The following is a 12174-nucleotide window of genomic DNA, read 5'->3' as shown; positions in this document are numbered from 1 at the left end:
AATCATGTGATCCTAATTCTTAGGGGATAACAAAGAAGGCAACGACGGCAATTTATATGTACACTCTTTTTCTTCTCGTCCAATGATGCTGTTCCTGCTTTCATTCAAGAACGATTTGTCTTCATTCGCGAGGATTTTTGCTCGACGGCGGATTCGCCAAAAATTAGGGTTTGTTCTTGAACAAAGACGACGGAGTTTGGGGCTGAGCAACTTGATTTTCTGTTAATATATTTCAATGTGTTTTCAATGTATCACGATGTATTTTCATGTATTTCATTGTATTTTTTTTTATTATAATTCAATGTATCTCGCTGTATTCCGTGTATTTCATTGTATTCACTATCTTTTTTTCATTGTATTTCAATTTATCCCGGTGTATTCTATGTATTTCATTGTATTCACTATCTCGCTATATGTCATGAATGTATTCATATGTTTTTTAATTAATATAATTATGTATTTAGATGTATTATATAATTTCTTTGAAGATTGCTATGTTTTTGGGGGTATTTTTCGGTTGAGAATCTTTTTTATAACTGAAAATATAAAATTTGTGTGTTATATTTGAGTTTGTTGAGTTATATTAGGAGTCTATTATGTTAATTGATTCACTTTCCGTTTAAAAACAGTGTAATCCTCTGTTTCACGCCGTGAATAAAGTCGAATACAATAATCTGTCCAGCTGTAATCCCATGTTTCACGCTATGAATATAGTCGAATACAACAACAGATTAGTTGGACTTCCCTGATTCACGCCTATTTTTGCTACTGTATTCATAAATACAGTAGCTTAAATACATCTAATACATCTTATAACAACAGAAAACGTATCTACAATCCGTAATATAACAAATAGTATCTATAGATAGCTAATTAACATTAAAAGATAGTGATTTATGAAAATTTCCCTAGTTAATTGGACTATTCATATTCTCACGTTGAATATGGAAAAAAGAGAGAAAATAAAAGAAGTAACTTACCTATAAAAAGTTTTAAGTTATGTGCATTGATGGTAGGCGTTTATATTTTTCACCTCTTCATATCAAGTATGATATAGCAACCTGTAAAATAGAGTGAGAACCTATATATGATCAGTTAAATTGTGCTGACAATGTGAAAAGGTGACCACCGATCTATCTATTTGACTTCTAACCAAATGGCAGAGAGATTAGTGTAATCGTCCCAACTCATATTTATTTGCAGGAGATTATTTATTTGCATCTCTTTTCTCTATGTCTATATCAATGAACCTATCCTTTAGTATTCCAATAATTGGAATTTAAAAGGGCTTTCTTTCTCATGAAGAGGTCTCAACTCAAGAAATTCTTCATCATATACTATAAATAGTATGTTGAGAATACAAATGAAAAGGAATGGAAATGGAAGCATCAAACGTTAAGGGGAAAAGTACTTCTCATGCAACTATTAGAGTACAACTACAAATGCAAGATAAGGAAGATTTCTTCTTCAGCTGCGAAAAAGATGTTCCTCTGTTAAGATTCTTACATGATTATTCTGATAGAATTGGGCTAAAATATGAAGTAATAATGTTTACTTGTGATGGAAAGAGAATTAGGGGCACTGAGACTGCAGATAAACTTGGAATGGAAGATGAAGATACCATAGATGCTTGGTTGGAATGTATATATTGGTGGTTAATTTCATGCAAATCTTTTAATTAAGTTTGACATGTATTTAGTTAATATTTTCATTTTGTAAAGATTTTGGAAATCCCTAGCTAGCAATATAGAGTGTGTTAAAGTACGTAATATGTTCCAGTAGTTTGTGATATGAACATAAGTGCACTTAATTTTTCTTATTAAAGAAGTAGTACTACTTATTTATATCGTTTATGATATTTTATGATTTATTACTTTGTAATTCTTCTTGATGATGGTCGACTTGATTCTGATGTAAATGAAAACTGAAAAGAGAGAAAAAGAATTTAAAGTATATGATGTATAATCCTTTGATATGGTTGAGCTTAAATGAAGCAATCAGATGTATATAGAAGATCCCAATTTGTTTGAGATTGATGTTTAATTATTATTTGTACAAGTTAATTCCGCGATCTTCAACATGCATACAGAATTGCGTGCATAGTAGAAAACGCAATTTTAGTTGATATAGTCTTAAGTTCTAACTTTAATACGACGGTACTTCTTCATAACATAATATTATGTTAAAATAGCACGATCTAATTAGTTTTTGGGACTGGTCATTTAAAAATAGCTAGCGTTATTAAGTCAATAAAAAATAACCACTATTTTGTTGCAACAGAGACCGATCCAGCATAATATACTGGAGTTCGGTGCACCTATGTATGAACTTCCAGCATATTATGCTGGACCGGTATACTTTGCTGGCTCCAGTATAATATACTGGAGACTGGAGCACTGGTGCTCCAAACTCCAGTATATTTTGTTGGACCGGTATATTATACTGGAATTTCAATATATTAGACTGGAGTTCCAGTAAACTCCAGTATATTATGCTGGAGTATTTTTTCGGATTTTGAACAGTATTTTCGTTCAGATTTATCTTTACATGAAAAGTGGCTAAATTTCGATTACTTTTGAAACTGTGGCTATTTTTGAATGACCACTTGTAAATCTGGCTATTTTTGAATTTCTCCCTAATATTACTTGTGCAAAATAATGGGCGGCTTAAACTATTTGGGTATATGGATTAAACCACGTTAATTACATCATTTATATATAGAGAAAAGAACAGAAAATAAATATATAACAATTAAACATTTTGCTTTCGACCCAAAAAAGAATCTTGACTAAAACATCCATATCGCAGATCTATTTGGTTTTCTTTTTTCAAAACAAAAATTAAGTTAGTATTTACAATTAAACCCAATATTAGAAAGAACAAATCGGCAAAGAAATATAAATACTGCTATCATATAGTACTAAAATTGGAGTTACAATTCCACTTCAATTTGTATTTAAAGAGATAATTTTATCCATGATCATTGAACTTTTGTGTTTGTTACCCAAAAATCAATTTTCTTTCTTTTGTAACGTAAAAATAACTTTGTGTTCATTACACAAAAGTCGTTTTTCTTTCTTTTGTTACACAAAAATCATTTTACTTTGCTCTAGTTATCACAAAAGTCACGTTTTTACTTGAAAAATCTATTATGCCCTTGATATTATATACCGACCTTCAAAATACCGACCACACGTTAATGGTCGCGTTTTGGACTATTATTGGCCATTACCGACCAACTTTGGTAGATTTTTTTGGACTTTTTTCCCGAATTTATAGTAGTATAATTTCCCAAATAACTAATTGCCAAGGTAAATCCCCAAGAAAATATCCCAGCTAAATTCACATGTAGAGTTACCTAGGGATTTTTCTTCAGATTAGCATATGATTTTTTCCCTCATTTTCTTTGTTTGTTTACCTGCGAATTTTCTCACGAAAATGTACTTACCGATTTATTTCTCTACTAATATATATTAAAGTTACTGACAAATTTAATAATGCTACTAATATATTTTGAAAAATTAACGTTAAGAAAAAATTAAATATACGAATATATTATAAAAATAATAAATAAAATAATATTAAGTTATTTTATTTATAAATAAAATATATAGTTAAAAATATATTATATAGTATATAATATCAAGGGCATACTAGACTTTTCAAGTAAAAATGTGACTTTTGTGATAATTAGAGCAAAGTAAAATGCTTTTTGTGTAACAAAAGAAAGAAAAGTGACTTTTGTGTAATGAACACAAAATTGAATGATTTTTACGTAACAAAAAAAAGTAACTTTTGGGTAGCAAATATAAAAATTCAGTGACCATAAATAAAATTAACTCGTATTTAAATGGTACAGGGCACAAATCTCGTCAAGGACCTTTTCTTATTCTTCATATTAATTTATGACGGTCCCTAAACAAAATTTTAAAGAGTAAGAAAGTGGGAAGAAAATAAAAGAATAATCTCTTGTGTAGATTCGACATGTCTGAGATACAGCTCATATTAGTACTGCACTTGGAAAACAATAGCAATAATATAATAGCTATAAACCGTTATAAAATAGTAGTAATAGAGATGCAAAACAAATAGATAAAAAGTTTAGAGAGAGATTTTGTTTCTCTTAGATGAATAAACAGAGACTCAGAACAATTAGGAATGAAAAAATTCAAAATTCTGATGTATTTCAATGATTAAAACTGTATGACGTACTTACAAGGTATTTATACAAGTAAATGACTCTCAATTATCTCTTGATTAATACCTAGCTACTAATTGCTATATAAAGATACTTGAAATTGGGTTGCTAATTTGCTAACAATTTGACCCTTAGCCATTTTGGGAGATCCTCAAAATTGGACTGCTAAATAAGGATAGTCAACTCCCCTTCCTCAAACTAATGTTGTGTATCACATAAGATAATAGTGTCGACTTCTTGACATGGCCTTTGTGAACAAATCAATTAGTTGATCTTTAGAGGATATATGCCTCAGATTAATGCTCCGATCTTCAATCAGTTCTCTGATATAGACAGTCTACGTCTATGTGCTTGGTAATTTCATGATGAACAGGGTTGGTTGCTGTGACGACCCGGACAGTCGTTTTGAGCCCTAGCGTGTTGTTTGGCGGTTTGAGGCCTTGAGTAGTTTTGTTTCATGTTTTTGACTTGTACATGTGGTCGGAATTGAATTTCTAAAGGGCGGAGTTTATTTGGAAGGAAAATTCTCAATTCAGAAGCTTTAAGTTGAAAGAGTTGACCAAGGTTTGACATCTGAATAAACGACCTCGGAATCGGGATTTGAAGGTTCCAGTAGGTTCGTATGATGATTACGAACTTGAGCGTATGTTCATGTAACGACCCATCAGATCATTTTGAGAATTTACGCCCCGATCCCCTATTAACTGCTTCCCCCAGGTTTTTATTTCTGCTATTGTGATTTTCCAGGATGATTCATTTTGAGTTTCGGAGTGTTTTGGGACACTTACTCCCTAAATGAGAGCTTAAGCTTTAGAATTTGGACCATAGTCGGAACAATGTGAAGACGGCTTCGGAATGGAATTCCGTCGATTCCGTTAGCTCTGTTGGGTATTTTGGGCTTAGGGGAGTGTTTGGATTGTGCTTTGGAGGCCCGTAGCTTATTTAGGCTTGAAATACCGAAAGTTGAATTTTTGAAGTTTCCGGATCGATAGTGAAATTTTGATATCAGGGTCGGAATCCGATTCCGAAAGTTGGGATATTTCCGTAGTATTGAATGTGACTTGTGTGCAAAATTTGGGGTCAATCGGACATGGTGTAGTTGGTTTCGATATCGGTTGTAGAATTCTTGAGATTTCAAGTTCATTAGGCTTGGATTGGAGGGTGATTCATGGTTTTAGGGTTGTTTGATGTGACTTGAGAGTTTGACTAAGTTCCTATGATGTTTTAGGATTGGTTGGCATATTTGGTTGAGGTCCCGGGGGCCTCGGGTGAGTTCAGATGCTTAACGGAATTGAATTTGGACTTAGGCAATTTTCTGATGTACTGAACCTTTTGGTTTCGCACCTGCGGAGTTAGGACCACAGGTGCGGCGCCGCAGAAGCGGTTTGTTGACCGCAGATGTGGTCTGAGGCTTGTAGATCAACTGTTGCAGATGCAGCTCAAGGATCGAGAAGCGGAACCGCATCTGCGAGTAAAGGGGCGCAGGTGTGGAATTTGGAGGCTTAATGAATTTCTGCAGGTGCGGAGTCTGAGCCGGAGAAGCGGGACCGCAGGTGCGGTTGCCCCCTTGCAGAAGCAGAAATTACTGGGCAGAAAAGAGTGAAATCGAGGGTTTGAGTTCATAACTTCTAAAACTGATTTTGAGCTCGGTAGAAAGCGATTCCTTGAGAGATTTTGAAGGAGAACTATAGGGTAACAAATTCTAACTCTAATTTGGTTATAATACATTAATCTATTGTTATTTTTCTCATATAATTAAGGAATTGGATGGTAAAAGTTTGGAAATGGGGGAAAATGTTCGTCAATGGAAAATCTGAGTTTTTAATAAGAATTTGACATTGTATTGGGATGATTTTTGTACGAGTGAACTCGTGAGTGAATGAGTGTTCATAATCTGTAATTTTTACCCGATTCCGAGATGTGGGCCCGGGGGAGAATTTTTGGGCATTTTCTATTTTCTTGCCTTAGCTTCGATTTCATTAGCTAAATTAGTTGTTTGTAGTTATATTTACGTTACGAAATTGATTAGATTAGATTTGGGCCACTCGGAGTTGGAAACTCGTGGCAAGAGCGTGATTCCGAATTGATTGAGTTTGGTTCGAGGTAAGTGGCTTGCCTAGCCTTGCGTGGGGGAACTCCCCTTAGGATTTTGGTATTGTTGTTACATGAATGCCTTGTACATGAGGTGACGAGTGCGTACATGTGCTAATTGTTGAAAATCCACGTTTTCATAAAGTAAATATCTGTGTTTTTCCTTTAATTGAGCAATACTAGTATTTGAAACCTCCTGTTTAGCTTAGGAAAACATGCTTACGTGTCTTAGCTGTTTTACTTGAATTCTGTGTAGCATGTTTAGGGTAGAATTACATGTTTTTCTTGATATGAGCTTGTATAGAACATTAAATTTCCTTGTGGATACTGTTGTGTATTACTTTGGGACTACGGAACAGATTTTCGGGAGTTCCCCCTTGCATGTTTAATTTGGGACTACAGGACGTTATCCCGAGAAATCCCCCTGTACTGGATATTTACTTTGGGACTACGGATTGGTATTCCGGGAGATCCCCTGCACATTTACAATTTGGACTACGGGACGGTATCTCGGGAGAACCTTTGCACGTTTACGTTTGGGACTACGAGGCGTTATCCCGGGAGAATCCCTGTTGCTTTCTCTGTATACTGAGTTATTTCTTTCTGTTATTTCATCTTTATTAACTGTTAGTATTTAAATTTTACTGCAAATTTCTTACTGTTCTACCTTGTTATATATATAACTAGTAGGGCCCTGACTTTTCCTCGTCATTTCTCGACCGAGGTTAGGCTTGACACTTACTTGGTACCACCATGGTGTACTCACGCCCTTTCATGCACATGTTTTTTGTTCGCAGATCCAGGTTCCTCTGCTCACCCATACTATCCGTGAGGCGAGGTGATCCAGAAATTTCGAGGTATATCTGCCGCGTCCGCAGACCTAGAAGTCCCTCTCTATTCCCCCTTTTAGTTATAGACTTCTTGTATTTACTTTTGCTTAGACTTCCGGAGTTAGAACACTAAGTATTTTCTTTAGCTTGTGATTCATGAGATTTAGGGTTTTGGGAGTGCTATGTTCGGTTTAAGAGAGTGTTATTGTATATGCCGAGCGATATTTTAACCACTTTACTTATATTTACTTGTTAGTTGGCTAGATTTGTATCTTTAATTTATATTACGCAATTTGTTAGGCTTACCTAGTCGTATAGACTAGGTGCTGTCACGACAGTTCACGGAGGGAGAACTTGGGTCGTGACAAGATGGTATCAGATACACTCTTGGGTCAGCCTTGTCGATGGTGGGTCAGAGTTCAACTGAGTTTAGGCAAATTCCGGTTAGGCGGGGCAAACCTCAGTGCTGAGTCTAGGCGAATCCCATACGGTGGGGCAAACCTCAGCGAGGATGCTGAGTCCATAAGAGGAGGTGTATGCAACACCCCAGACTTTAGACAGAGTCCCATATCGGCAAAACACAAGAGAGATGCTGGGTATATAAGTTAATAAGCCTTACACCGTACTGATGCATTTTAAACCCGTGAAGGCCTAGGACCAAAGCACACAATATCACTAGCGAGCTAGGCTATTATCTCATGAATCACAAGCTAAAGAAAATACATAGTGTTTTAACTTAAGAAGTCTCAGTAAAAGTAAATACAAGAAATCTATAACTAAAAGGGGGAATACAGAGGGACTTACAGGTCTGCAGACGCGACAGATAAACCTCGAAGTCTCTGGATCGCCTCGCCTCACGGATAGTATGGCTGAGCAGAGGAACCTGGATCTACACACGAAAAACATGTGCAGGAAAGGGCGTGAGTACACCACGGCGGTACCCAGTAAGTGCCAAGCCTAACTTCAGTCGAGTAGTGACGAGGAAAGGTCAGGGCCCTATTGGTTATATATATAACAAGGTAGAACAATAAGAAATTTGCAGTTAAATTGAAATACTAACATCAATAAAGATGAAATCACAGAAAGAAATAACTCAGTACATAAAGAAAGCAACAAGGGATTTCCCGAGATAACGTCCCAATAAAGACAATTACGAACGAGTCAAGATATGGACGGAATACACTGTGCATCAAATGCATAAATGCTACTGGGGCATTGGTTCGCCCAAATAACATAATAAGGAACTTGTAATGACCATACCGAGTCCTGAAAGTAGTCTTCGGGATATCTGGCTCCCGAATCTTCTACTGATGATAACCCGAACGCAAGTCAATCTTAGAAAACTCAAGCACCCTGTAACTGATCAAACTGGTCATCAATACGAGGCAAAGGATACCGGTTCTTCACTATAACTTTGTTCAACTGGCAATAATCAATGCACATACGCATGGAACCATCCTTATTCTTCACAAACAAGACAGGAGCACCCCAATATGACACACTGGACCAAATAAAACCCTTATCAAGCAATTCCTGTAACTGCTCCTTCACCTCCTTCAACTCAGGAGGAGCCATACGGTAAGGAGGAATAGAAATGGGCTGAGTGCCCGGAAATAGATTAGTGCCAAAATCAATATCTCTATCGGGCGGCATGCCCGGAAGGTCAGCTGGAAACACATTAGAGAAATCCCGTACTACTGGGACTCAATCAACTGTAGGGGTATCAATACTGACATCTCTCACATAAGCTAGATACGCGTCACACCCCTTCTCAACCATCTAAGCTTTAAGAAATGAAATAACTCTACTGGAAGTGTGATCTAAGGTACCCCTCCAGTCTACTCGTAGTATACCTGGCATAGCCAGCGTCATGGTTTTGGCGTGACAATCAAGAATAGCATAATGGGGCGACAACCAGTCCATGCCCAAGATAACATCAAAATCTACCATGCTAAGCAATAACAAATTGGCTCTGGTATCAAAATCACTAAGAGCAATCAAACACGACCGATTAACGCAGTCCACAACAAGAGAATCTCCCACACGAGTAGAAACATAAACAGGGGAACTCAAAGAATCCAGAGACACACCCAAATGATGGGATAAATAAGAGGACACATAAGAATAAGTGGAGCTTGGATCGAATAGAACTGATGCATCTCTATGATAGACCAGAACAATATATGTGATGACAGAATCGGAGACAACAACCTCAGTACAGGCAGGAAAGGCATAGTATCTAGCCTAGCCTCCCCCTCTAGGGCGACCTCTACCTCCCCGACCTCCACCTCTAGCTGGATGGGCAGGTGGAGTAGCAACTGGTGCTGTGTACAGCTTCGAGGAGCAGCCTATTAGTGGTGGCGTACTTTTGAGTTAGATGGTCCAGTTGAGGCAGCCCAAATTCCATAACAAGGTCCACGGTAACCATGGTATTGGTTCCTTCACGACCCAAAATCCAACCATGGTCGTGATGACGCCTATCGTGTTACAAGGCAAGACTATATCCCAAAATCAATAAGAATTCTCTCTCTATTTTTCTCTGCAATGCTCTTTTTCTTCAGCTTTCAAACCTGCCTGTCCAATATAGCCACTAGCTCTTCAACATAAGATAGATCCTTGTCCAACTGGAATGAATTGAAATCTAACACGTGCGACGGATCACCATGATACCTCTGGAGCATCGAAACATGAAATACTGGATGAACTCCTGCCAAGCTGGGAGGTAAGGCAAGCTCATAAGCAACCTCCCCAACACGTCGCAATACCTAAAAGGGACCAATAAACCTCGAACTCAATTTACCCTTCTTCCCAAATCTCATAACGCCCTTCATAGGCGAAACCCGAAGCAATACCCGCTCTCCAACCATGAATGAAACATCGCAAACCTTCCGAACCTTGTTACTCCTTTTGTCATTTCTTTTTTTGGACAGTTAGACAGTTTATATACCTTAGTTCATAGTTTTAGATGCTCATGAATTAGTGACACCCCGATGTTTGGGGCTCGTTTTCGTATTTTCTATATTATATTTAGAGTTGATTTAGTTTATGAAATTTTTAAATGTTGGAAACGTTTTATTAATTTTATATAATCAATTTAGTAGTAATATTTTGGGAAATAGGCTTACCTTGTAACACGATAGGCGCCATCACGACCATGGTTAGATTTTGGGTCGTGACAAGATGGTATCAGAGCCACTCTTGTGTCAACCTTGCCGATGGTGGGTCAGAGTTCAACTAAGTTTAGGCAAATTTCGGTTAGGCGAGGCAAACCTCAGTGCTGAGTCTTGGCGAATCCCATGCGGTGGGGCAAACCTCAGCGAGGATGCTGAGTCCATAAGAGGGGGTATATGTAACACCTTAGACTTTAGACAGATCCCACCTCGGCAAAAACACAAGAATGATATTGGGTATATAAGTTAACAAGACTTAGACCCTAGTGACCCATTTTAAAGCCGTGAAGACCTAGGCCCAAAGCGGACAATATCACTAGCAGGCTGGGCTATTACAAATATATCAAAAATTTCATTATCGGCACAAAACTCCAAAAATTTGACTTTCGCCATTTCAAGCCTAAATAAGCTGCGGACCTCCAAAATACAATCCAGACACGTACCTAATCCCAAAATCACCCAATGGAGCTAACAAAATCGATTGAACTCCATTCCGGAGCTGTCTTCATACTATTCCGACTACGGTCCAAATTCTAAGACTTGAGCTCTCATTTAGGGACTAAGTGTCTCAAAATACTCCGAAACTCAGAACGAATCATCCCGGCAAGTCACAATAGCAAAAATAGATACGAGGGAAGCATTTAATAGGGGATCGGGGTGTAAATTCTCAAAACTAGCGGCATGGTCGTTACATCCCACCACGTTAATGCCCCCACTTGGGTTACAAACTCTCGTTACTGAGCTCGGCTAAAGGCGATTTTTCGAGAATTTTTCAGAGGAAATCATTGGGTAACGATTCCTAATTGTATTTTGATCATATTTCATTAATCCATAATTGTTTTCTTCATTAAATTAAGGAATTGGAGTGATGAAGTTGGGAAATTGGGGGAAAAGTTTCCCAACCAAAAACCAGAGATTTGAGTGGGATTTAGGCAGCGAATTTGGATGATTTTGCACGAGTGATCTCGTGAGTGTTCATAATTTATGATTTTTACCCGATTCCGAGATATGGGTCCGGGGAGGATTTTTGGGCGTTCTTTTATTTTCTTGCCTTAGCTTTGATTTCATTAGCTAAATTAGTTTCTTGTAGCTATATTTACGTTATGTAATTGATTTGATTAGATTTGGGCCACTCGAAGTTGGATACTCGTGGCAAGAGCGTGATTTCGGATTGATTTGAGCTTGATTCGAGGTAAGTAACTTGCCGAACCTTACGTGGGGGAACACCCCTTAGGATTTTGGTACTGTTGTTATATGAATGCTTTGTACGTGAGGTGACGAGTGCGTACATGTGTTAATTGTTGAAAATCCCCATTTTCATTAAGTAAATATCTGTGGTTTTCCTTAATTGAGCAATACTAGTATTTGAAACCTCCTGCTTAGCTTAGGAAAGCATGCTTATGTGACTTAACTGTCTTAACTGTTTTCATTGTTTTACTTGAATTCTATGTAGCATGTTTAGGGTAGAATTACTCGTTTTCTTGATACGAGCTTGTATAGAACTGTAAATTTCCTTGTTGATACTCTTGTGTATTTACTTTGGAACTACGGAACGGTATTTCGAGAGATCCCCTTGCACGTTTACGTTTGGGACTACGGGACGATATCCCAAGAGATCCCCTTGTACTATATATTTACTTTGGGACTACGGAACGGTATTCCTGGAGATCCCCTTTCACATTTACGTTTGGGAATACAGGACGGTATTCCGCGAGATCCCCCTACACATATACGTTTGGGATTACTGGACGGTATCTCGGGAGATCCCGTGTTGTTATCTATGTGTATTCAGCTGTTGTTTTTCTGTTATTTCATTCTAGTTAAATTTTAGTATTTATTGTTACTGCGATATTTCACTCGATATTATTTTGTTATACATATACTA

This window comes from Nicotiana tabacum, chromosome 11 (genome assembly GCF_000715075.1).
Source record: "Nicotiana tabacum cultivar K326 chromosome 11, ASM71507v2, whole genome shotgun sequence".
Classification (NCBI taxonomy): Eukaryota; Viridiplantae; Streptophyta; class Magnoliopsida; order Solanales; family Solanaceae; genus Nicotiana; species Nicotiana tabacum.
Note: the sequence above shows the minus strand (reverse complement) of the source record.